The 26,713-nt window shown below is 43.5% G+C and overlaps 2 long non-coding RNA genes across 2 annotated transcripts in view; one reads left to right on the top strand and one right to left on the bottom strand.

Annotated features, from left to right (window-relative positions):
* Positions 1-26,713, bottom strand: part of LOC144819346 (uncharacterized) — a 153,475-nt gene that overhangs the window by 53,084 nt on the left and 73,678 nt on the right. The gene's annotated exons all lie outside the window — the stretch shown is intronic.
* On the top strand, positions 10,118-12,167 carry LOC144819345 (uncharacterized). Its single transcript, XR_013607302.1, has 4 exons — positions 10,118-10,300; positions 10,472-10,535; positions 11,302-11,385; positions 11,942-12,167. It is a non-coding gene; the product is annotated as an uncharacterized LOC144819345 (long non-coding RNA).

The following is a 26,713-nucleotide window of genomic DNA, read 5'->3' as shown; positions in this document are numbered from 1 at the left end:
AGGGAAGAGGGGTGCAGAAAGAAGCAACAGAAGTACAGAAAGAAGCAACAGAGATGCAGAAAAGGGGAAGAGGGTGGAGAAAGAGGCAAGAGGGAAGTAGAGAAAAGCAAGAGAGATGCAGAAAGAAACAAAAGAAGTGCAGAAAGAAGGAACAGAGGTGCAGAAAGAGGCAAGAGGGGTGCAGAAAGAAGGAAGAGAGTTGCAAAAAGAAGCAAAATAAGTACAGAATGAAGGAACAGTGGTGCAGAAAGAGGGAAGTGGTGTGCAAAAAAAGGGAAGAGTGGTGCAGAAAGAGGCACAAGAGTTGCAGAAAAAAGGGACGGAGGTGCAGAAAGAAGCAAAAAGTGTGCCGAAAGAAGCAACAGAGGTGCAGAAAGAGGGATGAAGGATGGAGAAAGAGGGAAGAAAATGCAGAAAGATGCAAAAAGCGGGAACAAGGGTGGGGAAAGTGGCAAGAGGGTTGCAGAAAGAAACAAGAGAGGTGCAGAAAGAAACAAAAGAAGTATAGAAAGAAGGAACCGAGGTGCAGAAAGAGGGTAGAGGGGTGCAGAAAAAGGGTAGAGGGCTGCAGAAAGAAGCACAGATGGTGCAGAAAGAAGCAAGAGAGGTGTAGAAAGAAGCAAGAGGAGTGCAGAAAGAAGCAACAGAGGTGCAGAAAGAGATAAGAGGGGTACAGAAATGGAGAAGAGGGCTGCAGAAAGAGGCACAAGGGGTGCAGAAAGAAGGAAGAGACGTGCAGAAAGAAACATAAGTTCAGAAAGAAGGAATAGAAGTGCAGAAAGGGGCAACAGGTGTGCAGAAAGAGGGTCGAAGGCTGGAGAAGGAGACAAGGAGGTACAGAAAGAAGGAACAGAGGTGCAGAAAGAGGCAAGAGGGGTACAGAAAGAAACAAAAGGGGTGTAGAAAGAAGCAAGAGATGCAGAAGAAACAAAAGAAGTACAGAAAGAAGGAACAGATGTGCAGGAAGAGGCAGGAGGGGTGCACAAAGTGGGAAAAGGGGTGCGAAAGAAGCAGAAGGAGTGCAGAAAGAAGCAAGAGAAGTGTAGAAAGAAGCAACAAAGGTGCAGAAAGAGGCAAGAGGGGTGCAGAAAGAGGAAAGAAAGGTGTAGAAAGAAGCACAAGTGGTGCAGAAAGAAGCAAAGTGGTACAGAAAGAAGCAAGAGTAGTGCAGAAAGAAGCAACAGAGGTGCAGAAAGAGACAAGAGGGGTGCAAAAACAGGGAAGAGGGATGCAGAAAGAGGCACGAAGGGTGCAGAAAAAAGCAAGAGATATGCAAAAAGAAGCAAAAACAGTGCAGAAAGAAGGAACAGACGTGCAGAAAGAGGCAACAGGGGTGAAGAAAGAGGAAGAGGTGTGGAGAAAGAGGCAAGGGGTGCAGACAGAAGCAAGAGAGCTGCAGAAAGAAACAAAAGAACTGCAGAAAGAAGGAACAGAGGTGCAGAAAGAGAGAAGAGGGGTACAGAAAGAGGCAAAAGGGGTGCAGAAAGAAGTGAGAGGTACAGAAAGAAACAAAAGTAGTACATAAAGAAGGAACAGAGGTGCAGAACTAGGCAAGAGGGGTGCAGAAAGAAGCAACAGAGGTGCAGAAAGAGGAATGAGAGGTGAAGAAAGAGGCACCAGGGGTGCAGAAAGAAATAAGAGAGATGCAGAAAGAAGCTAGAGGGATGCAGAGAGAGGCAAATGAGGTGCAGAAAGAAAGAAAAGAAGAGCAGCAAGAAGCAACAGAGGTGCAGAAAGAGGCAAGAAGAGTGCAGAAAGAGTGATGAGGGTTGTTGAAAAAGGCATGAGGGGTTCATAAAGAAGCAAGAGAGTTCCAGAAAGAACCTAAATAAGTACAGAAAGATGGAACAGAGGTGCGGAAAGAGGGAAGAGGTGTGCAGCAAAAGGGAAGAGGGGTACAGAAAGAGGCACAAGGGTTGCAGAAAGAAGGGGCACAGGTGCATAAAGAAGCAAGAGAAATGCAGAAAAAAGCAACAGAGATGCAAACAGCGGGAACAGGAGTGGAGAAAGTTGCAAGAGGGGTGCAGAAAGAGTGATGAGGGTTGTTGAAAAAGGCATGAGGGGTTCAGAAAGAAGCAAGAGAGTTGCAGAAAGAACCTAAATAAGTACAGAAAGATGGAACAGAGGTGTGGAAAGAGGGAAGAGGTGTGCAGCAAAGGGGAAGAGGGGTACAGAAAGAGGCACAAGGGTTGCAGCAAGAAGGGGCACCGGTGCAGAAAGAAGCAAGGGAAATGCAGAAAAAAGCAACAGAGATGCAAACAGTGGGAACAGGAGTTGAGAAAGTTGCAAGAGGGGTGCAGAAAGAAGCAAGAGAGGTACAGAAAGAAACAAAAGAAGTGCAGAAGGAAGAAACCGAGGTGCAGAAAGATGGTAGAGGAGTGCAGAAAAAGGGTAGAGGGGTGTAGAAAGAAGCATAAGTGGTGCAGAAAGAAGCAAGAGGGGTGTAGAAAGAAACAAGAAGGGCCATAAAGAAGAAACAGAGGTACAGAAAGAGGCAAGAGGGGTGCAAAAATGGGGAAGTGGGGTGCAGAAAGAGGCACAAGGGGTGTAGAAAGAAGGAACAAATGTGCAAAAAGAGGCAAAAGGGGTGCACACATAGGGAGGAGGGGTGTGGAAGAGGTACAAGGAGTGTAGAAAGAAGCAACAAAGGTGCAGAAAGAGGCAAGAGGGTTCAAAAAGAGGGAAGAGGGGTGCAGTAAGAGGCACGTGGGTACAGGAAAAAGCAAGAGGTGCAGAAAAAAAACAAAAGAAAGAACAGAGGTGCAGAAAGAGGCAACAGGAGTGCAGAAAGAGATTAGATGGGTGGTGAAAAAGGCAGACAGAAGCAAGAGAGCTGCAGAAAGAAACAGAAGAACTGCAGAAAGAAGGAACAGAGGTGTAGAAAGAGGCAAGCGGGGTGCAACAAGAGGGGAGAGGGGTCCAGAGCGAAGCAAAAGGGGTGCATAAAGAAGTGAGAGGTGCAGAAAGAAATAAAAGAAGTGCAAAAAGAAGGAACAGAGGTGCAGAAAGAGGCAAGAGGGGTACAGGAAGAGGGGTGTGAAAAAGGCACGAGGGATGCAGAAAGAAGCAACAGAGGTTCAGAAAGATGGAAGAGGGGTGGAGAAAGAGACAAGAGAAGTGCAGAAAAAAGGAACAGAGGTGCAAAAAGAGGGAAGAGGGGTCCAGAAAGAGGCACGAGGGGTGCAGATAAAAGCACCTCACTGTAGCATTATTCAAGGCACTACGAATACCAGAAGGCTGTGTGAGAGCCGATGCCCACTGGGGCAGGTGTGAAGTGTTATAAAGACTGCCGGTGCTCCAAGCTGTGTCTGAATCAAGCCTCTGAAGAAATGCTTTGCCAGCATGAAACGCGTCAGGCTTATGAATATTTGGACAGTAGTTCCCTCCACTGCGCTGTCACTTGTAAATGAAACTAAGACTCAACTTACCTGCATGTGGCTCTTCTTAATGGGGCAACTCTTGATGGTGGATGTTTTTACGGCCGGTCCCGGTCGTGGAAGAACCCTGCCATGTCGTTTGGACCGAGCTATTGTCAACCGATGAGCAGCGGAAAGGGCAGGAAGGTCGCATTTTTCAAGCGTTAATCGGCAGCCCAGAGGTTACGGGACACTTTCCAGACCCACTTGGGTGTTTACTTTTAATATTGGTACATGGCGTAGGAGCAGCTCACTGTAGCGTTATTCAAGGCACTACGAATACCAGAAGGCTGTGTGAGAGCCGACGCCCACTGGGGCAGGTGTGAAGTGTTATAAAGACTGTCGGTGCTCCAATCTGTGTCTGAATCAAGCCTCTGAAGAAATGCTTTGCCAGCATTAAACGCGTCAGGCTTATGAATATTTGGACAGTAGTTCCCTGCATGCGCTGTCACTTGTAAATAAAACTAAGACTCAACTTACCTGCATGTGGCTCTCTTTAATGGGGCAACTCTTGATGGTGGATGTTTTTACGTCTATATAGCTTCCCCAGTGCCTTGTCGCACAGAACAGGAACACTGACTCAGAATATGCCGGTATCAGATTTTTCTTTATTTTATCATTTCAATGTGGAACGGTGCAAGCCTCAGACGCATTTCGGACACGAATCTGTGTCCTTGCTCACTTGACAAACGGGGAGGCTCAAACAGTGAATTTAAAAACACCCATTTGGCGCCAACTCAGAGTAAGGCATAGACATAAAGAACAGACATATGTTCTAGTACTGTTTCGTGTAAAGAGACGGCTATCTTATAATGTCTATCATTCTCGTTGTGACTAATACAACAATGCGCACTCTATATACATAGCACCAAACAAATATCGATTAAAATTACAAAATCTTGCCCTTGAAGCCTCAGATCCAATAGCTCTATATATAACATTTTATAAAGAAAAATAATCGTTATTAAAAATGCTAAAGTGCAACGTGCCTGTATAAACATACAATTCAATAGAGTGCAAAATGCAATATTAAATCCATATGTACAAATATAAATACATTTCTTGTACGTTACAAAAACGATATCAAAAGGCAATTTATTAAGAATGCTTACAATGAAATATAAAAGCATTCTATTGAATCTATGGGCAAGTATATGTTAATTTCAAAAGATGTTTAAAAAATGAGCAAAGATAGCAAGAATGGGCACGCATGTTGAAGCAAATATGATCATACAAATACATAAACGAATGTCAATGATAAAACTCCCCTAATATAATGCCATCAGGACAATTCCAATCTCTAATGTCATATTAAAATGTATAAATACGCTAAATTGGATCATTCCATGTCATAGATAATATCCGTACCAAATACGTGCAAAAGAAATGGGAATCAATGGATCGAAAACACACTTTAGGGGAAGTGTATACCATATGACGATCAAAAAAATGTGTATAGCTGGTTAGATTTATAGTCTCCTAGTTACAATTACCATATACTCCTATTGTGCCACCATGAGTGTAAACTAATTATCATATATAGTGTAGTGTTGTGCATAAAACTGTTGAAAAATAAAGCCCAAAAATTGGAAAAATTAAAACACAGGGAAATGTAAAAAATATATTATTGACTACGTAATGTGGAACAGGAAGGAGACAGCATCACCACTGGAAAATGGGACTATGTGTGTATAATAATTCTCATGACTCATGGTTAGATGTAGGACTTATGTATTCTAAAGTGAACACCATTATCTAAGTAGCGTCAAAAAACCTGAGCTAGTAATGAAGATACAGTTTACAAAAAATGGTAAAGATCTTCCCCTAAGTTCAACCCTGCCGGAGCCTTACTATCTAGATTGACTATGTATCTTGATTCTAGTTGCCGCAAGCATTTTTCTCTATTGCCCCCTCTTTTATTGGATGCCACTGCATCAATGACAAAGTATTGTAAATGATTTAAGTCATTGTCATGGGTGGCCTTAAAATGCAGGGCAACCGGATAGGCCGGATCGGAATTGACAATTGCTCTCAAATGTTGCAATATGCGTACGTGGACTTGTAACTTGGTACTGCCCACGTAATACATATTGCAACTATATATATATATACTGTTAGAAACCTATGTTAAGCTTTGCTGAGCTTGTGTTGATGTCTTATGGAGTCCCTCGGAATACATTTTACAGACTATACACACGTGTGAAATAACAACCATGGCACTTGAACAAAGAATTCTTTCCAATCAATTGAATACATTTAAAGAAGAAGTAATAGGTCTGTACTCAAAAGCCCCCTAGACTAAACTTACCCTTTTTTGCTGATTCTTTAAGAATTCAGGTCGCTGTCTACCATCTTAATTGTGTAAGTAGGCCGATGGCACTTTTTAATATAAGAGAACATTTTTGCCAAAATAAAGGTGCATCCGCTTTATGTTCATAATCAGCAGTACTTGGTGTTTTACCTATTCGAAAGTCAACTTATAGCTCGCCCCTTCAATTTCCCATGTCTCCCATACCAGCTATATGCTGAATCCTAGTTTGAAATCAAAATGCACAAAGAGATGAAAGCCCTCATTTAGGGCATGGCTGAGTTATTCATACTCGCTTTTGTTCCTCTAAAAAGAAGATGTTGTTATATTGTTGTAGGTTAACTGTACCAAATTTTAATTGTGTAATTAATTTTTTACCTATGTATAATTATTAGTTATTATAGTACGTTTTATTATTTCCAATATTGTCTTGCTTTTATCTGCTTTTTTTGATTTTTAGGTGATACGTGGCTACTCCAGAAGAAGGCACTGGTCGCCGAAACGCGCGTAGAGAACTATTTGTTATGCCACCTTTTAAATTGTGATTTGCTATTTTTCAATGTATATTGATTATGTATTGTTAATTTTATGAACATTTAGATAATATCTAAATTGATGGTTATTATGTATGTTTTGTGATTTTTGTTTTTAGATAAGGTCAATAATAAATTTTGAGTACAGACCTATTACTTCTTCTTTAAATGTATTCAATTGATTGGAAAGAATTCTTTGTTCAAATGCCATGGTTGTTATTTCACACGCTATTTATCCCTGACCTAGGACTTGTAGTATCCACTTTCTCAGGGGGTCCTTGTTTTTTACACATAATTTTCCCACAGCTTGTCTGAGCAGGGCTTTTGCGTTTAGCTATATATTATTGGATGTTTATAACCATTCCTATCAAACTTATTGTAATTCATCTTTTTGTGCATTCTCTTTCAGACGACTTCTGTATTAATTAATCTTCGGAAGTTCTCTTTCTTCCTCAATATGGCCTTACAAAAAACCTTTGGCTTCTCTGATGAAGATTTTGCTATACTTGTAGGTACGTCCACTCCTTTTGGTAATTCCTCCAACGAATCAAGTCATCATAACAACAATAGTAAAAAACTCCTTGAGCTTAAAAAGAAATTAAAACGTATTGAAGCCCACGAAGAATTCATGTTAGCATATCTTCGCCTTGGGATTATTCCCATGGGTCTTCGTGTTCGTAACATCCCTGGCCTATTTGTGCATTATAAAATCTTCCTAGAAGAATGGAGCATGATTGCCAGCAGGTGCTCACGTGACCTTATGATTTTGATCATTGAAACTGCAAAGGAACTAGCAGTGGAAGTAAGAATAGAAATAGATGAGTTAGAAGATAGAATAAAAAAGATGGGAAATATAGAGGAAGCGATGAAGAGAATTGAGGAATGTAACAAGGAGCTTGAGTCTTTCTCCAGTTATCTGGAGAAGCAGAAAAATGATTAATTGTTAAAGGATAAGAGATTTGGAACGATAGAGAATACTTATCCTTATTTGAGAGTTGACTTTTACCAAAATAACCATTATGTAGAAGAAAACAGAGGTCAACAACAGAGAGTTAAAACTTTCTCTGAAACTACAGACTCTGATAATGATAGTCATGAGGCTTATTATGAACCTGAGGCTAACTATAATTCTAATCAAGGCAGACGTAACCAAAGGCAACCTTTTTTAGGGAACCGCGGGACGGATCGGGGACGCCCGAGAGTCCGTTTTCAAGGACAGACCAGAGGGAATTACAAGCCCCAGCACTATCACCAAGAGGAGGAACCTCAATTTGTCCGCGAGACAAGGAACAGACAGTACTGGAAACAGGGAATGTAATTCCCATCTTTAACCTAACTACAACAGAACTAGATGACTCCAGTATTAGTTTGCTGTCTAAAGGCCTTTCATATGTTCCTCATGCAACAGTCAATATATTCGAACTCTACCGTGACATAATCTCTTTTTTCAGAAAGATCCGCTTGAAAAAATATTTTGCTGCTTGTCCTGCACTTGAGAATGGAAATGAAGGTGCAAGTCACCTTTGTCTTCCATCCACTTTTAGCCCTTCCTTGGAGCAGCTTGGCCCCGAAGTTGCCACTTTTGAGTTGGTGGTCCTCAAAAAATTAGATCAAGCATTACGCTACATACCGAAACCACCTTACAATTTGAGTAAGGAAGAATACCAGGCCTTACACTCCTTGTCCTCTAATAATAATTTGATTATTAAAGGATGTGATAAAGGAGGTGGTATTGTGATTATTGACTCTACTCAATATGAAAAGAGTATGCTAGAAATGCTGCAAGATCCTTTGTTTTATAGTCCAGTGAAATCATACTCTACTCTGAGCATCTCTAAAGAAAAACCACTTCTAACTAATCAAGCTCTAGAAAATGGAGATATCACGAACAAGGAATATGACTTTTTAAATCATAATCAAGGTAAAATGGCATGTGTATACGGATTACCCAAAATACATAAAAATCAGAGTAATCCTCCCTATCGTCCCATAGTCTCTACTATAGGGACAATAACAGAACCCTTGTCCAAATATGTGGACAATTATTTACGCCCACATATTCCCAAGATTGAGTCATATGTACGAGATACAGGGCACGTGAATTTCCAGAGTCGAGGGCCTAAAGTTTAATCCTACACATGACCTACTACTAGTAACAATGGATGTAGAGTCCTTATATAGCAATATACCTATTGCTGAAGCCATGGAAACCACTGCATGGTTTATTGTTGAATATGGAATCCAATGTCCATCTACTTTTTTACTGGCATGTCTGAGGATTGTACTGACTGAGAACATTTTTGGATTTGGGCCCCATATTTAACGCCAAATTAAAGGAGTGAGTATGGGGGCTTCAGTGGCCCCATCAATCGCGAATATCTATATGGCGGCTTTTGAAAGAAGATATATCCAAAATGAAGTTGCCCCTTTCTTTGAGTCTATCTCCCATTGGTCCAGATATATCGATGATATATTCTTTGTCTGGACTGATGGGAGAGAAACTCTTATGGAATTTACGGCTTGGATTAATGAAGCGGATCCCAACTTGCGTTTTACCACTCATGTAAGTTCAGAAAGAGTCGAATTTCTAGACATTGTAATAATATCAGACCAAGGTGAACTCAAAGTCGACTTGCATGTAAAACCCACTGCAAGATATACACTCCTGCATTATAAAAGTTTCCACCCTAGAACACAAAAAGATAGTATTCCTTTTTCGCAGTTCTTGCGGGTGAGACGGAACTGTACTGACCTTGCTGACTTTGATAAGCAGGCCCTGATCATGAGATCAAAGTTTATAGACAGGGGTTATCACCACCGGTTGGTAAGGAATTCATACAAAAGAGCTCGATATTTTGATCGAGACTGTCTATTGAGAAACAAACCCTTAAAAGAAAACAAACAAGTGGTCTGCATTACCAAGCATTCCTCTGTTAATGCGAAGGTAAAACAGGTCATAAGTTCCAACTGGCACATTCTCAATAGTAATTGTACAGTGGAGACGAAACTAGAAAAGCCATTATTTGCCCATAGACGGAACAAGAACATCAAAGATTTCATAGTGCGCTCGCGTTTCTCAAACCAGGTTGAGAGCCAGAACTTTGCACAAAGGTCAATTTTGACCAACAACCCCATTAGAGGAACATTACCCTGTTCAACCTGCATATCCTGCAAAAGTATTATTGCAGGTGAAGAGTTTAGCCATAATGGGCATACCACCAAAGCAAGAGAAATGTGGAACTGCAAATCCACAAATGTTATTTATTTGATACAATGCCCGTGCCATCTGGGGTATATAGGGGAAACGTCACGAATGGTACAAACCCCCCTGACTGAACACCGTTCTGCTATTCGAACTAAGAAAATAATTGCACCCATGGTAAAGCATTTTGGTGAATTGAACCATGGCCCTGAGGACTTCCAATGGCGTGTATTGGAAAAAATTCATACACCAGACTCTAAAGGTGGAGCTGCAATAAGAAGAAAGAGAGAAGTCTATTGGATTTTCATGTTTGACACTTTTCGGCGTGGTTTAAACAGCGAAATCCCCTGGGAAAATGCTCTATGTTAGCTTTATGTGGAGTTGTAATATTTTATTTTCCAGTCGATTATTTTACAGCTCACTGTTTTCCCGTTCCTGTACCTTAATAATGGCACTGAATTCAGGTCTATTTTTAAATACGTTTCATAATGCGATAATTATGTACAATAATGTGTCCTATAATTGTAGAAACTGCCAGGTTGATTTCCTTTCAAGTAATATTGGCGTTCAGGTTACACATTGAGTCCTTCGTTTGTTTATTTAGAAGGCTCATACACACACTTTGTTGGTCCACCGGCGCTTTCTCCTGCCCTTTGGAGGGGCGTGCACGCTCCATCAAGTCTTGGAATAACACACCTGAAATCACTCTGTGTTTTCAACTTCCGTAACACAGAGCATAAATAACGGGCCTTTTTTGACGAACGGTTGCTCGCATTACCAGAAGCCTTGGAATCCCGTGCCTCGCTCTCAGTTCCTATCGATTTCAACAACGTCCACTTTGGTGAGTGTGTAGAACGCCGTTATGATCCGTAGGCAGCTTTACGCTCTGATTAAAAGTGCCGTTTAGAAGTGTAAGAATCGTGCCAATTTCTTTCTTCCCTTTTTTAAAAAAAATATTCTGCTTTTTTTCTTTCTGGGTGCAATCTTGCCTGTGACACTTGACAAAATAAAGGAAAGTTCTTCATATCAAGAAGACTTCTTTGTTGCAATTCGTGCAGCATTTATATCAATTTAAGGTATGTTTCAAAGCAATACCAGAGCTGCAAATCCATTTTAGATTAGGTCATAATCGAGTAATGACTCACAAATTCATATATTTTCTTGTCTTGTTGCTTGCAGTATTCAAACATACAATCAACTAAACAAACTGGGAAGCGAGGCAGGATTTTTAACATGTTTAGACCAGGCATTTATAGAGTTCTTTAGAGTATTACGTTATCACATTATTGATTTCATTTTATTTCATTTTGACACTGTGTACTTCATCCATAGAATCCGTGTGAGTGTCAAGATTAGATATTTTTTGCAACATAGAAACAGGAAGGTGTCTGGCGATATTGATTCAGGTAACATTGGTCTTTTTGCGTTTTGTTCAAAAACAATGCCCGAGAAAATATTCCTGACGTTGGTATGCATCGCTCTTCCTTAATAGACCGTCACCAGTCTCCCAAAGGCCCTATATCTTGACAATTTGGAATTTGAGTGCGATTCATGTGGGGTCTTTATATTTGCATACATAATAGGTATTTTTCTGAATTATGTCCACCTTTTATTTTTAAACGATAATAACTGTGCTGCATTCCAGAAAGGAATCGGATTGTCTCTTGCAATATAAAGCAACACATTATGAAGAACCCCACTTTCCCGTCCTGTTACCAGCGAGACAATACGGTGTTGAAATAGGATTAGGGTACTCAAAGTGATTTTCATCATAATATCATATGCCCTCAATCTCAATTTAGGAAAATGGGTTGCATAATCGAAATGTGCTTCTCGTTTCAGCTCATCCTGTTCTATCCCCTCAAGTATTATCAGATAACACTTTATCCTTGGGGTTATCTTGCAACTAAGTTCGTAGAAGAACGTGTAAGTATTATAGCGCTAAGTATTTGGCTAAATAAACAGCTTCATATAAGAACAATTACTTACTTTTATCACTCATTGCCCCTTAGACTAAACTTACCCTTTTTTGCTGATTCTTTAAGAATTCAGGTCGCTGTCTACCATCTTAATTGTGTAAGTAGGCCGATGGCACTTTTTAATATAAGAGAGCATTTTTGCCAAAATAAAGGTGCATCCGCTTTATGTTCATAATCAGCAGTACTTGGTGTTTTACCTATTCGAAAGTCAACTTATAGCTCTCCCCTTCAATTTCCCATGTCTCCCATACCAGCTATATGCTGAATCCTAGTTTGAAATCAAAATGCACAAAGAGATGAAAGCCCTCATTTAGGGCATGGCTGAGTTATTCATACTCGCTTTTGTTCCTCTAAAAAGAAGATGTTGTTATATTGTTGTAGGTTAACTGTACCAAATTTTAATTGTGTAATTAATTTTTTACCTATGTATAATTATTAGTTATTATAGTACGTTTTATTATTTCAATATTGTCTTGCTTTTATCTGCTTTTTTTGATTTTTAGGTGATACGTGGCTACTCCAGAAGAAGGCGCTGGTCGCCGAAACGCGCGTAGAGAACTATTTGTTATGCCACCTTTTAAATTGTGATTTGCTATTTTTCTATGTATATTGATTATGTATTGTTGATTTTATGAATATTTAGATAATATCTAAATTGATGGTTATGTATGTTTTGTGATTTTTGTTTTTAGATAAGGTCAATAATAAATTTTGAGTACAGACCTATTACTTCTTCTTTAAATGTATTCAATTGATGGGAAAGAATTCTTTGTTAAAGTGCCATGGTTTTTATTTCACACGCTATTTATCCCTGACCTAGGACTTGTAGTATCCACTTTCTCAGGGGGTCCTTATTTTTTACATATAACAGACTATACACACTACACATCTGCCCGTTTGTCATGTTCTTTAAGTTAGCAGGGGCCTCATTTATGAAAAGTGACGCATCGCTGCGTGAAAACAGCGATGCGTCACTTTCAACTGCGTCCTCCTTGCGAGACAAATGATGCGTCATATTTACAGTATGACGCATAATGGCGGAAGGAGTTACAGATACGTCAGTATTTCTGACGTATCTGTACGGCGCAAAAGTGAGGCATTGCTGAACTGTGTCACAAAAGTGACGCAACTCCAGCAATGTGTCCTTTCACATGTGAAAGGGCCTGCGTCAGTCTTACGCCTGCTGTAAGAAATTAACGCATCTGTGTCCTAGAAGTGGCGCAGTGAAATCCTATAGATTTCACTGCGTCACTTCTATGACTCTGTCTTGCGTCAGAACGCCCCCCTTGCATACATTATACCTTGCGTAGGTCATAATGTAGCGCAGGGGTTTACAAAGTGATGTATCTACCTAGATGCGTCACTTTGTAAATATGGTGCAACAAGGCACATTTTTTTCACGCTGCTGGTGCGTCACAAAAGGTGACGCACCGGCGGCGTAAAAGTGACGCACGGCCTCATTAATGAGGCCCCAGGTGTCTATTGCTCTGCCTTAGGCCACATAATAGATGGTTACCTCTGGATTTAAATTGAACACTATATAAATGCATTCAATAGAAGGGCCTCTTCCGACTCTGGGGTACACCAATGCCCGTAACCAAAATAATGAGGAAAAATGCAATTTTGTAATTTAAGTATGAAATCAATTTAAGAACTTGATCAAAGTCTTTTTGTTTTGTGGCTTACATTCATGTCAAAGCAACAGCGAGAGAGCCATTTAGGAAATCCAGTCTGCAGACCCAGTGCTAAGACGTAATTATAAGAATGCAGGGGCATATTACCAAGGGCATTATCGCCGCATTAGCGGGACTTTTTCCCGCTAATGCGGCGATAATTTTATCGCCCTATTACCAAGCTGTCGCTAACACCAGTTAGCGACAGCTTGTAGGTGATAGCGGGCATTTAGGGGCCCACTTTGCATGTCAGCGATAATTATCGCTAATGACATGCAAAGTGGGTGTGCCAAGATGTTAGCGACTGAAAACAGTCACTAACATCTCTAACTCCTATTAACAACTTTTGGAAATATTCGCGCTAAGCGCGAATATCTCCAAAAGCTAACGCCTGCTAAAAGCAGTTCTTAGCCATGTTATCCAATGGAAGGTGGATAACATGGCTAAGAGCATTGTCACGATAATGCATGAATATCGCTGATTTTTCAGCGATATTCATTCATTTCGCAGGATTTTTACCGCTTTTGAGATAAACCTTGATAATATCAAGGTATCTCAGCGGTAAAAATCCTCGGTGCTCGGCGATATTTCTTTCCCGCTAACCAAGCAATAGCGATAATTATCGCTATTGCGATAATTATCGCTATTGCTTAGTAATATGCCCCGCAATGTTGCTGTTTGGTATTTGTTTCCATTCCACCTACGAATGATGCTAATAATACAATAGAATAGTACCGGCGGGTTATATGATAATTGGGTTCTAGGCCAAGAAGGCCAGAACATTGCGCTCCTGTACCCTGCTGTAAGTTATAGATGCAGACGGCAGGCACGTTTCTGAAAAACAACATTAGGAACTTATATGCTGCAAGAGAATAACATGTGTTTCTTTTCTTCCACTCCTTGCATATTTGCTGACTCATCGCATAATCGTTCGCCCACAGCCAGACCCAGAGAGGCTGAATTGTCTAGGTTCATGCCCTGTAGTGCTTACGAATAGGTCTCCAAGGTGAGATTAGAAATGTGTGGCCACATAATCCTTGCAAATAACAGCTTTACACATCTTTACATTAAAAAACAATATGGTGTTACGTTCATCTTTGCATAATTAGGGGCTGTCACCTGAGCTGCTTGTCTTGGCAGTGACAGGTGCCTTGTTGGCAGTGATAGGTACCTTCTCGCGGTCTTATGCAAGGAGGAAGCCCCTCTGACCCACCTATTATTGTGTTGGGTATAATGCACAAAGTAAATGATGCTTCACCTCGCTGTTCTCACTCTAACATGGTTGCCAGTGAAATATGGCCTGTTTTTCCTATTTGACACACGTTTCTTTTTTTTTTATTTCAAAGTATTTTATTAAGAGATTTTATATGTACAGTAGTAGTGAATGAGGGTGGTTCGCAGACGCCTTCGGGGTTACATAAGGCATGATGGCTAGCATGGCTGAAAGTCTGGATCTGTACCTTACACCAGTGCTTAATTTGCTAAAAAAAAAGAGCAGGGGCAAAACATTTTATTATGTGCCTACTAGCCTCAGCCAAATGCCAGAGTTGCCCAATACCAAGGCTGCCTACCCACTCCCCCCACCCCACACTTCTACATTTTCTCTTTACCTCATCTGTTAGGTTGTCATCTCTGTTTTCTTCTTGTTGTCACTGTTTTTCAATCTTTCGCTTCTACCTTGTTTCTGAAGATGAAAGATGAGACCCACGCCAGAGTGCAGGTGCCCACCAATTAGAACCACCACACACATTAACCCTAGCATCCTCTTAGTAATTGCCTGTGGTTCAGCGTCCTAAAATCTTGAAAACACTGAACAAAATCTGGGTTACACTTTCTGTGGCTCAAGGTATGTTGAAGGATGTGCCACATGCTTCTTTCTTCTTCCTCGTTCTATCGTGAGTAACAGAAGATTTTATAATGCATAGTCCCTTTCCCTCCTTGTATAGCTGTCGGTTTCTGTCTCTTTCTCCCCACTCTCTCCTGCTTACTCGTCCCTTCCTTTGTTAGGGGGATTTAACTTATAACAATAAATATGAACACGTTTTATAACCCAGGGGCTTTGATCTGAATTGGACGGACAACTTGGGGCAGTTTTGAACTTGCAAAGGCACTCTGTTTACATGTTTCTCAAGGAATGTAAGATTGCATGGATTTGAGCTTTCTGCAGGCAATATTTGTTTTAATATCAGGGAAATCAACCTTCTCAGAAGACCACACAACAGGCCCACAAACAGGCAAAAATCAGCCCACGCACTGCCTGATCAGACTAGCCCATCGGGCACTGCCTGATTGCCCTATAGTCTTGTCTGATCCTGCAGCACACTCACAGACACATGCACCTAATACTTATTTCTCCCTCAGGTATTAAGCATTCCCTGTTCAAGGTGCTGGCCTCATAGAGGAGGCCAGAAAGAGGATAATAAGAACCATAAAAAACCCAAACTACTCAGATATTCAGGAAAGTCTATCGGACTGACCTGATACTACAACTTGAACCTTGATTCATGGCCATTTATACTCATGTTACAAATGACACAATTATTCAATATAATAATTTAATGAACTCCATATAAATGCGCAAGTTACAATTTTAGAACCAATTCTTAAAACTAAAACTAAAGGAGGTGAACTAACTTCCCGATTCCCAGTTGACAGAGAGGAGTAAGGCAGGGGTATGTGCTCGCACCTACCCTGTTTTGCCTCTTTGTCAACGCATTGGTTGCCCAACTTACTGAGATAAAGGACAATGACACCCCTAAGCTAGCAAGTACAAAGGTCCCAGCATTTATGTTGGCGCAATGATGTTTGCGGATGACACCCTTCTAATGTCAAAATCGTCCATGGGCATCCAGAAGGTTTTAGATAGCTTTGTTATCTTCTGTAACAACAGGGGGCTGAGATTAACACCCTGAAGACCAAGTTTATGGTCTTCAACCCAGCCAAAACATCCCTTTCCAACCCATGTCTAGATGGCACTATGCTGGAAAGGGTGTCGGTATTTGAAAATTTGGGTGTCATTATGACAGAAAATATTGAGTGGGGGCCACAAATAGCCAAAGCTAAGCTTAAATTAGCCCGCTGGGTCTATAGCAAAGATTTATAAGGTGCAAGACAGGGGTGCAACAAAGTATGGGGCTGAGTTATGAGGTCACTGTTGCTGTAGTAACGTGAGTGAAGCAGAGAATATATTTTGGGTCTCCCCTCCAGTACCCCCCTAATCCCCCTACGGCTGGATCTAGGAATTAGACCTTATGGGATGAGATTGGTCTAAGACCCCTAACTTTTTGGCGCAGATTGTGGGTGACCCCGGAACTGGCAGTCTATCGATCAGAATTAAAAGAGCTATTGACTTTCCCGGGTGTAGAAAAAATCCCTTGGTTTGCATACCTAAGGGATGAATGCAGTAGGCTGGGAAAACCAAGTATTTGGGGTAATCCAACGGAAGCGTGTCTTGCAATCTCACACTCTGAATTGGTAAAAACCTATTGAATGAACAAACTTTCAGCCACCCAAGGGAGTTCGAGCTGAGGACACTTGACAGCTGAATTTCTGATAATGAAAGACAAGCATATAATAGAGCCCATCCTGGATGATATCCAACCATCCCTGGCAAGGAAATGATCGGTCCAGTTTAGATTTGGTACCCAGCTGCTCTATGTCTTTTCCTGTAAATGGTCAAAAACTGCCTTGCGAGGGTGCCCTGCCTGCAACTGTGAGGAAGAGTCAGAGCTCCATGTTTTCTTTTTTGCCCTGGCTACAAACCAGCAAGGCAGCGGTGGCTTATCCAGCTATGCAGGAATCTAGGGTTCGTGCACTGTGAGGAGGCATTTAGAGTCCTGTAGTTTGACACCCGCAAACCCATTGTTTTTGCTGTATCTCGATTCTTAATTTCAATGTTGTGCAGGCTCTGAACTTTTTTTAATCTTATCACAGTCGCAAGCGCACGCACTGTCCCTATCTGCTAATAGTTTCATCAACATTTTTAATCCTTTTAATGTCTTAAATTCAAACTTTATTGATGAACTAAGATTTTACTCTTTCTTTGTATGTGTAACTTTTTATCTCTAAGGAGGCTTGTGATACGATTTCCCTATATCCACCATTTTATGACCTCTACAAAGCACCTTAACACTGTTTAAAACCAACTGCACTTGTATAGCCACCAATGATTGGTCCTATATTTGTGCTTGCTTCTTCCTGTTATTGCCTTTTGTAATGCACATATAATGCACACGCACTTTAATGAGGCCATTGGATTTGGACATGTGTCATTGTAGATTGTTTTAATGGAATAATAAGGTGATGCACATGCACTTTCCTAAAAACAGAGGGATTACTTTCTATCATTTTGTTCTCTAATGCAATGTATTGTACTGTACATAAACTTTTACCGAAATAAAGTTTTTCTGAACTGAACTGAATAATCAATTTGGCGAAGAATAACAGTAAGATTGCTCAAATTGGTTAATGGGTCACAGACATTTAAGACTCCAACAACATGAGAGCCCTTCATCACAGCTGAGACCATTAAAGTGCATAACATATTGATAATGTGCAACTATAATTGTTTCAGGTTAAGTTCCTGATTTCCTCCCCAGGGAGGATTTTTGTGTACCTATATTCCAGCAAATCTGAGTAGTTTCTCATTGGAATCATGATGCTATGAAAAGTGCTTAGAAATAGAGAAAGTTTCATCCTTTTTAGGTCCCGCCTAGCGATGCAGCGCAACGCGTAAGCGAGATCTATTGTTGCCGCCTAGCTTAGGGATGCGGGACAGGATGGGTGCACGAGCTTTTGAAGACAATAAAGACATGAGCTGTGAATGCGCGTTTTTGCAGACATGAGCTATAAACATGTACGGCAGCGTCTGCAAGTGAGGGTGGCGGGTGCGTGCAAAGGATGGCAGTCTGGTCCACGCCGGCACTTCACTTAGGTTCACTATCAGCCTAGCGGGAGGGCAGGATTTTGCAGCACAGTCCCCAATTCAGCCAAGGTGTTGCATTATTTATCAGGCCACAGCGCACTTAGTGCCCCCAGGCCATGACACTGGCCTGCCCAGCTCGTGCAAACCGTCCCGCATGCCCTCAGCAGCAGGGTGATCACTTCAAGATCCCGCGGTGAGTCGTGTGCTTTTCCTGGTGCGACCCAGTCTCCGGCCCTGTGTGCCATGCACCAAGCGCCGGCATGGTGTCTCAGCACACCTAGCAGCCTCCAGCGTGTGCACTGGCATCTCTGCTCCAGGCGCCGGCCCCAGTCCAAGACCAGCTTTCGTTCCGCAGGATGTCTCCCCATTGCAGGCAGGCGTTACGTTTTTCCTTTTTTTTCCTTTAGGCTGCAGCAAATTCTTGCCATTCTCCAGGCAGCAGGACGTACATATTAGGATCCTGATGCAGGTCACTGCTCGCTCTTGGCGCGGGTCAACCTCTGGCGCCATGTGGCATGAGCTATGCACCAGTATTGAGGCTCAATGGGCCGCCCGGTCTCCAACACACACTCAGGCTGCCCTGCCCGAAGCCCGAAGCCCCAGTCTCAGGCAGCCCACGTCCAGGGACCGCCTTTGTGTCTCGGTGTGCCTCCCCAATGCTGGTGACTGTCAGACGGGGGAAGTCCAGCACACCATTGGCGTGTGTGTGCCCATCCTCCCCTGTCGCTGTGTGGTCTCCGGATGCCTTGCACAAAGGCCCACCGCCGTGCCTCGAGCTAGCGGGAGGCTCCGGGTTGATAGGCCTTACCGGCTTTTATCTGCATGGCGTCTTTCCTTCATTTTATGTTCGCCAGAGTGGTCCCCGCATTGTTGCGCTCGCTTTACCAGCTGGATGGCTTCTGAGGTGATTGTTTTATGAAGGGTTGTGTGCTCTGCCGGCAGAGCTTGTACTTTATTTGACCATTTTGCAACGCGGCGCAGCCACGCCCCTGTGGCTGCTGCTTTGAAATGAAATAGGTATTGCATTTACAAGAGTTTGAGCTATTAGCAAGTTTGAGCTATTGGCGATTGTAAATGACAATGCTTTTTATTTTTGTGTTAATTATCAAAATAGATAAATAAAAGACATTGTCATTTCCAATGCCAATAACTTAAACTCTCGCAAATGCGCGACCTATTTCATTGTAAATTCTTGTTTCTAATGGGGCAAATGAGTTATACAATAAGAATTCATAGCTAACTAAAAAGTACTACATACATTTATGTTTATTTATTGGTAGAGCGCATGGCTTCCCGTGGGCTTCCCAGCGGTAGGAGAAAAATGGCAGTCGGGGAGCAAGGATGTTACGGGAAGAGCCAAGTTTTCAATTTTTTCCTGAATGCCAGTTCGGTGGTCACCAGCGGCAGTTCCATAGGCAGTGTGTTCCATAGGTTAGGGGCCAAGTGTGAGAGGGATCTCCCTACCCACCTGGACCTCTTTATCTTAGTCTGTGTCATGAGTAGGTCTGCTGAGGTTCTTAGGTTTGTGGCTGGGATATAGTGTGTGATAAGCTTTTTAATTAAGACAGGGCCTTTGTCATTCATAGGTCAATGGGAAATACATAGGTGTTAAAAATAGCAATGTGTATGTACATAAGCGGCGTTCATTTGTGTTCACAGTGCCCCTTGGTGTAAACAGAATGGATATCGCTAAAACTATGACTGCGTTGTCCCACTAGCATAGACCCATGCACACACGTACACGACAGCCATTTTAGGTACCATGGTCTCCCTGTTCACGATCGCTCATCAGCGCACTTCCCTGACCCTGCAAGCATTCCCCCATGCACCCTGACTGCCCCCGCTCTCTCATGCACAAGTCATGAGCCCTCCCCTCCCGCATGACTCTGTCCCTAAGAATCGCACCCCGCGCCTGACCAACACCTCCTGTCCCTCCATGAATACCCCTCCTTTGATGACCTCTTCCTCTAAGCCTGAATGTCTGCACAGACCGCTGGTCATCCCTTAGCCCGAGGATACAGTTTATTGCCCACCACTGTATGCACTCGTCTCTCTTGAAAGAAGCCACTATTGATCATGACCGCCCCACCCCCTGAGATTCGATCAGGCACACACATTCCAATGGAATCAGCAGAACACTCAGCCGCATGACAGCCCCCTCCTATTGCATGGAGGATAAGGGCCCTACTGTAGCCACGTGTTGGAGTACCTCCATACTATACAAAGTGTTGATTGTAATAAAGGATGCCTGTGTGCCACCAACCTGTGTATAAAAGACGAAGCCTCAGAGAAACTTGTTAGAGCACCTCCCGAAGACACTATGCGAGTGTCCCAAATGACATGCTCTCCTCGCGAGTAATAAACCCTGTTCTTGTTTTCCTACTTCCAATGCCCGTCTCTTTATTTGGTAATTATTCAAGATGAGAATGAAGAGTCGCCCTGCACCGCCAGCCTGGGCATCGGGTGCGATATGGGCTGACTTTGTATGTACATAAGCGGCGTTCATTTGTGTTCACAGTGCCCCTTGGTGTAAACAGAATGGATATCGCTAAAACTCTGACTGCGTTGTCCCACTAGCATAGACCCATGCACACACGTACACAACAGCCATTTTAGGTACCATGGTCTCCCTGTTCACGATCGCTCATCAGCGCACTTCCCTGACCCTGCAAGCATTCCCCCATGCACCCTGACTGCCCCCGCTCTCTCATGCACAAGTCATGAGCCCTCCCCTCCCGCATGACTCTGTCCCTAAGAATCGCACCCCGCGCCTGACCAACACCTCCTGTCCCTCCATGAATACCCCTCCTTTGATGACCTCTTCCTCTGAGCCTGAATGTCTGCACAGACCGCTGGTCATCCCTTAGCCCGAGGATACAGTTTATTGCCCACCACTGTATGCACTCGTCTCTCTTGAAAGAAGCCACTATTGATCATGACCGCCCCACCCCCTGAGATTCGATCAGGCACACACATTCCAATGGAATCAGCAGAACACTCAGCCGCATGACAGCCCCCTCCTATTGCATGGAGGATAAGGGCCCTACTGTAGCCACGTGTTGGAGTACCTCCATACTATACAAAGTGTTGATTGTAATAAAGGATGCCCGTGTGCCACCAACCTGTGTATAAAAGACGAAGCCTCAGAGAAACTTGTTAGAGCACCTCCGAAGACACTATGCGAGTGTCCCAAATGACATGCTCTCCTCGCGAGTAATAAACCCTGTTCTTGTTTTCCTACTTCCAGTACCCGTCTCTTTATTTGGTAATTATTCAAGATGAGAATGAAGAGTCGCCCTGCACCGCCAGCCTGGGCATCGGGTGCGATATGGGCTGACTTTTCTACAATTGGCGTCCCAACGCGGGGTCCATCAGCGACATAGGGTCCGGTAAGAGAGGTCCAGACGATGGGGTGAACATCTAAATGATTGGAGTATACCTGCCTTGAGAGGGCCCTCGTCCGGCTGCCGACTGAATGAACCTCACCGATTCCGAACGGACCTCTCTCAAAGTGACCTATTGTCCTGACTGGAATCCCACAGGAATGCTGCGGTAAAAACATGGAGAAAGAGAACGATCGGGCGCTGGAAAAGGGAAGGCGAAGAACTGCCCACATGGTCCGGTCCGGGTAAGGTCGTGACACACGACAAATTGCGAAATTGATTGATTGATTGATTGTTTGAAAATACTAGTATTTCCTATTGATTGCTTCTGGGAGATTCTCTATTTGCAAACAAACACAGAATCGCCATACTCTGTTTTAGTCTTTGCAGATAGTGAAGGGTAGGCAACGCAAAACTTTAACACGTCGTGCCTATTTTTTTCTCCCCATTGATTGATTGATTGAATCGAACATTGAATTGTTCGAAGTTGGTTCTCTTCGGAATCTTCTCTGCCTGCAAACGGGGAAGAACAGGAATATTCTCTCTCCCTTTGCAGAGAGTGAAGGGTAGGTAACGCAAACCTTTAACACGTCGTACCTATTTCGTTCCTCATTGATTGATTGTTTGCCCGAACATTGACTGTTTGGGAATTGGTTCTTTTTGGAGGTATTCTCTATTTTGCAAACGAGCACAGAAGTCGCCATACTCTAGTCTTTGCAAGTAGTGAAGGGTAGGTAATGCGGACCTTTGTCCCCCGTTGTAATCTGTCATGCCTATCTACTCCCCACTGGTTGATACGCCAGTTTCGCCCGGACCATTTACTAGAGGAAGGTCATCTGGCCCGACCAGAGAGCACCCCTAGTAAAAAGGACATATGAAATAATAAAGTGATCACTGTAACCTGTTAAACAGAAAACTTTAGCATGAAACCACCTGGAAAGAAAAGAATAGGAAAGCGAAGATCAGTAGGCCACTGATGAACATGAACTTTTATTTAAAATAATGAACAAAGAAACGATAACAATACGTAATAATAAAACCTATTAATGCCCTAGAAACAGGAAACGTTAGAAACAAGAACGGTAAACTGTAGAAAATGCAAGTCAGCAGAACATCCGCCCCCACTCTGGAAACTTCCAAAGTGGAGCAGGGTTATGGCTACGCCCAGCCGGAAGCAACCCATATAAGGCGGGTCCTGCTGCCAACAGTCGGCCAGGAGATCGTAACGTAGGGTGTAGCCGGAGGAGAGGCCAAGGCCAGCGGGACCCGGCCAGGGGATTGCCTTGACAACGCTGGAGAGTTGCAGGGGGGGGAATGTCTATGTCCTCGACCCTCCCCTCTCTCTCCCAGTCCGGCCGCGGTGGCCCTTGAGAGTTGCAGGTAGTCCCGCCACATGCTCTTCCGGTCCGGCCACCAACGGCCGGGGGCTGGGGCCAACGGGATCCGGCTGCAGCCGATGAGCCAAGGAACCCGTTCATGGGGCCAGAGCAAGGGGCGTCCAGCCGACATCCACCGGAAGCCCGGCCCAAAGACGGACGGGACATTTTTTCCTTTTCTCCTTCGTAATGGCAGCGACAACACTGCAGGCGCCACTTCTTTCTTTTCTCCTCCGTAATGGCAGCAGCAACACGCCAGGCACCACTTTTTTCTTTTATAATGGCTGCGACAACACTGGGGGGATGTCTTGCACATGCCTCCGACCCCCCCTCGTCCTCATCGCCTGGTCCGGTCATAACAAATGTCAAGCGAGACGCCGTGGGGTGCACTGGGAGGGAGAGACGATGCGAACAGGCCTCTCCCGCCTCCCCAGGTGGAGGCTTCCCAGCTGCACCCTCAGAGCTCCAGGCGCCCGGAAAGGGTTCTTCCACTGTGGCGATGCTGCAACGCCTCGCCCGGCAGGTTGGAGCCCGTCCGCTCCTTTGACCCCGCGATCGCCAGTAGTTGCCGAACTTTCAAAATGGCGATCGACCTGGCAAGAGCGGGCCCAGCACGAAGGAATGGCCCGGTCACCAGTTGACTCCACCACCATAGTTCTCCACAACCTTGAAGATTCTAGAGGAGCCGCGGGAGTCCCCGACTCCCGCAGATATCCCCGATGGGGAATGACTGCCATGAGTGCCCTCGGAACGACGGTAAAGTAGTCGCAGGACGTCGGCGCTCCCATGCTGTCGCCAGCCTCAGGTTGAATGACTAGAATCCTGCAGACTACAGATCGGATCGGTTCCGGCGAAAGCACAGTATGACCCGGTAGAAAAGGATTGTTGCAGCCCTCCCCTTTTGACTGATGGTTCAAACCACCGCTCTTTTCTTTTGCCCTTTAACGGAACTTTTGGACTGCCAAGAGAAGCTCTGAGCCAACCACGAGTTAATAGGCATTTAGACTATGCCTGGTTCTGCCTGACTGCACCCAAAATGGCGCCGATGCAAATGAAACTCTCACACTCCTTATTGTACCCCGATTGCTCAGCCTTGGAGTCATAGGATATGTATGAAGTTTTTAAACATTTAGATTGATATAGGATGTGTACTGATTATGAGTTCAAACAATGGATTGATATAGGATGTGTACTGTCAGTTCGGGAAATGTATTGATATGGAATGGGTACTGGTTATAGGTTCGGACAATGAAGTGATATTGGATGGGTACTGATTATGTGTTCAGACTGTGAATTGACATCAGATGGGTATTAATTGAACATTCGGACAATGAATTGTTGTTTGAGTTTTGCACATCATAATTATTGAAAGTTGGAAGCCCAACACTTATGACACTCGCTCACACTGAAGTCTCGACATGATTTTATTGCGCTTTTCGCACTTTTTATTATGAAATAAATGACCACTGACTCCACTTAAGTTTTACTAATAAAGTATCCCCGCATCTACAGCTCCAGCCTGCTCCGTGGCCGGTCCACGGGGTTGTAGGCCCATATTTATGCACCGACATTCTTATTAAAGATTTTTTTTGAGAAAACAACTATAGTTGTCCGTGTAAATTGATAAAGTCTTGAATGAATAATCCCTATTTTTCGATATAACTGAAATATAGATGGAATGACTAAGCCCGAGTAGAGAAAGGGTTGAAATGGTATAGCAGGTAGGAATATTGCAAATATGAAGGGTCGAATTTTAGTTGTGTATTTTTCCTTTTTATACAGCCAAAAGCAACCGCTGAAGATCCAGGTATTTAGCCCATACTTTATATGCTACCTGTATAAGAAAAATCACACTAACGGTCCACCTGGGCTTAAAACGCCCCAGTTGGCACCGACTACATCCTGTGGAAATAGGCCGAGTACGCAGTAAGTAAAAGCCTTTCTGGGTTTATGCGCTCGAGTGTGTCTATCAATGTAGCCCCCTGCTCTCCCCTCCCTCCTTTTCCCTCTCTCTGCAGGTCACCCCGGAATGCTGACGAAAATGGTGATCCAACAGACGAAGAGACGGAAAAAGGGGTCTGATTATAGTACCTAACCGCGACAAACCCCGAATAAAGCAAAAAGAATCACATGATTAAGCATTCTTACGCTTAACTAAATAGGGAAAAGTTTAGGGTATATTTCGAGGTAGGGGTTATACAAGTATCCTCCGCCGAGAGGACTAGGGATATTGCCAATATTTGAAAACCTCCTACCTCCTTTTCTGCATCCTCGTAGGCACATAACTAAAAGCTGCCCCATTGCTCTCCAATTGACACCAACTGTTGTCTCAACCTGGAAACGCACTTGCTAAAAATGACTTGAATAAACCTCCGTGAGCATTAGCCCGACCAGGTTAGTTCATGACCAGTTGCCAAAGACGTAAGTGTGTACAATCAAAGCCACCCGTAAGAGGTAGCCAAACGAATAAAAAGATAAGAAAAGGTAAAAAGAGCATAGGATGATAAAGATGCTCAGCATACAGAAAAGGATAATTGTGGCCAATAACTGTTTTATGTTTTGTCTTGGATTTTTTGTGTATAATACATGTACTGTCTTCCCCGTCTGAGTTTGTGTGTACGTGACGCATGAATCCACGTCATCCCTCTGTCTGTGTTTCCGTGCTACTTAACCCTGTTGTTCTGTGCTGCGAGCGCACTGAACGGTCCATTATTGTACACGCCTCTCTTTCTCTCCCCATGTCATACGTGTACCGAATGGACCATTTAGGGTGCGGTCTCTCTCTCTCTCTCTCTCTCTCTCTCTCTCTCTCTCTCTCTCTCTCTCTCTCTCTCTCTCTCTCTCTCTCTCTTTCTCTTTCTCTTTCTCTTTCTCTTTCTCTTTCTCTTTCTCTTTCTCTTTCTCTCTCTTTTCTCTTTCCAAAAACCCCGTTTCCTCTTTTCAAGTATAAAGACGTTGTGCCCCTCCGGCACAAAACATTATTGGGTTTTCTCGAACGCAAAGGTGTTCAGCAAAATTGACCAAAGCGATTGTGACTTGCCATATTACTACCTCTCCTTTCTGCAAACGATAGAACCCGAGTTGGTAATGAAGGAAAGGACAGGTAAGACGACGGATGTCCCCTAATCGGGCCTTTTATAAGGGAACTATAACGTCAATGGCCTTCTGTTTCTCAGTTCGTTAGAAAATGCGATCCCCAATGCCCCGATTGCCCCACCCCCTTTCACCTAAGTGCAGATGTCCAGTGTACCCCACTTTCCCCCGATCGACCCCGGCTCCCTGTCCAAAGCACTCACGCGCCCCCGATCAACCCTCGCCTCATGTCAAGCTACCCACGAAACGTAATTGATGACCTTGATTAACGGTCATTCCCCAGGAAAGCCATGTTTTACATCTGCCCCTTCCCCCTTCCTCATGACGATAACGCCCCTGCTTGCAAGAGTTAGCCGACCCCGAAGGGGGATGTAAGATTGTCGATACTTGGGTTAAAGGGAAGGACGAGTCTCTACATAAGGACTCGATGTTTAATGTAACATAATACATTGTGTACAAAGGTTCAATTTCTCTTATCATATGTCGCGAATGAACGCCAAACAAATCTATGAATTCAATATGCAATGCCCTTCTACAGACTCCATAAATAACGACCTCTGACTGTGACCGATGAACCTATCCCCCACCTATTCAGGCATGGGGATGGATTGAGATGTATATCTATTCTCTCAACCAGTTTTTCTAAAAGTTGTGTCTTTCACCCATTCAAAGATTCAACCACCAAAGGAGAGGAGCTGGACGTGACGCACAGCCTGGCCACAGATCATGGAGCACGTGTGACGACCAAAGGTGGAGCCGCAGAGCAACGAGACGCGGGACGAGGCACAACTTTCAAGTTCAGCTGATGGAGAAATAAGGGGCTGCC

Source organism: Lissotriton helveticus, chromosome 2_1 (assembly GCF_964261635.1).
Source record: "Lissotriton helveticus chromosome 2_1, aLisHel1.1, whole genome shotgun sequence".
NCBI classification, from domain to species: Eukaryota; Metazoa; Chordata; class Amphibia; order Caudata; family Salamandridae; genus Lissotriton; species Lissotriton helveticus.
Note: the sequence above shows the minus strand (reverse complement) of the source record. Positions and strands in the feature narration are given on the sequence as shown.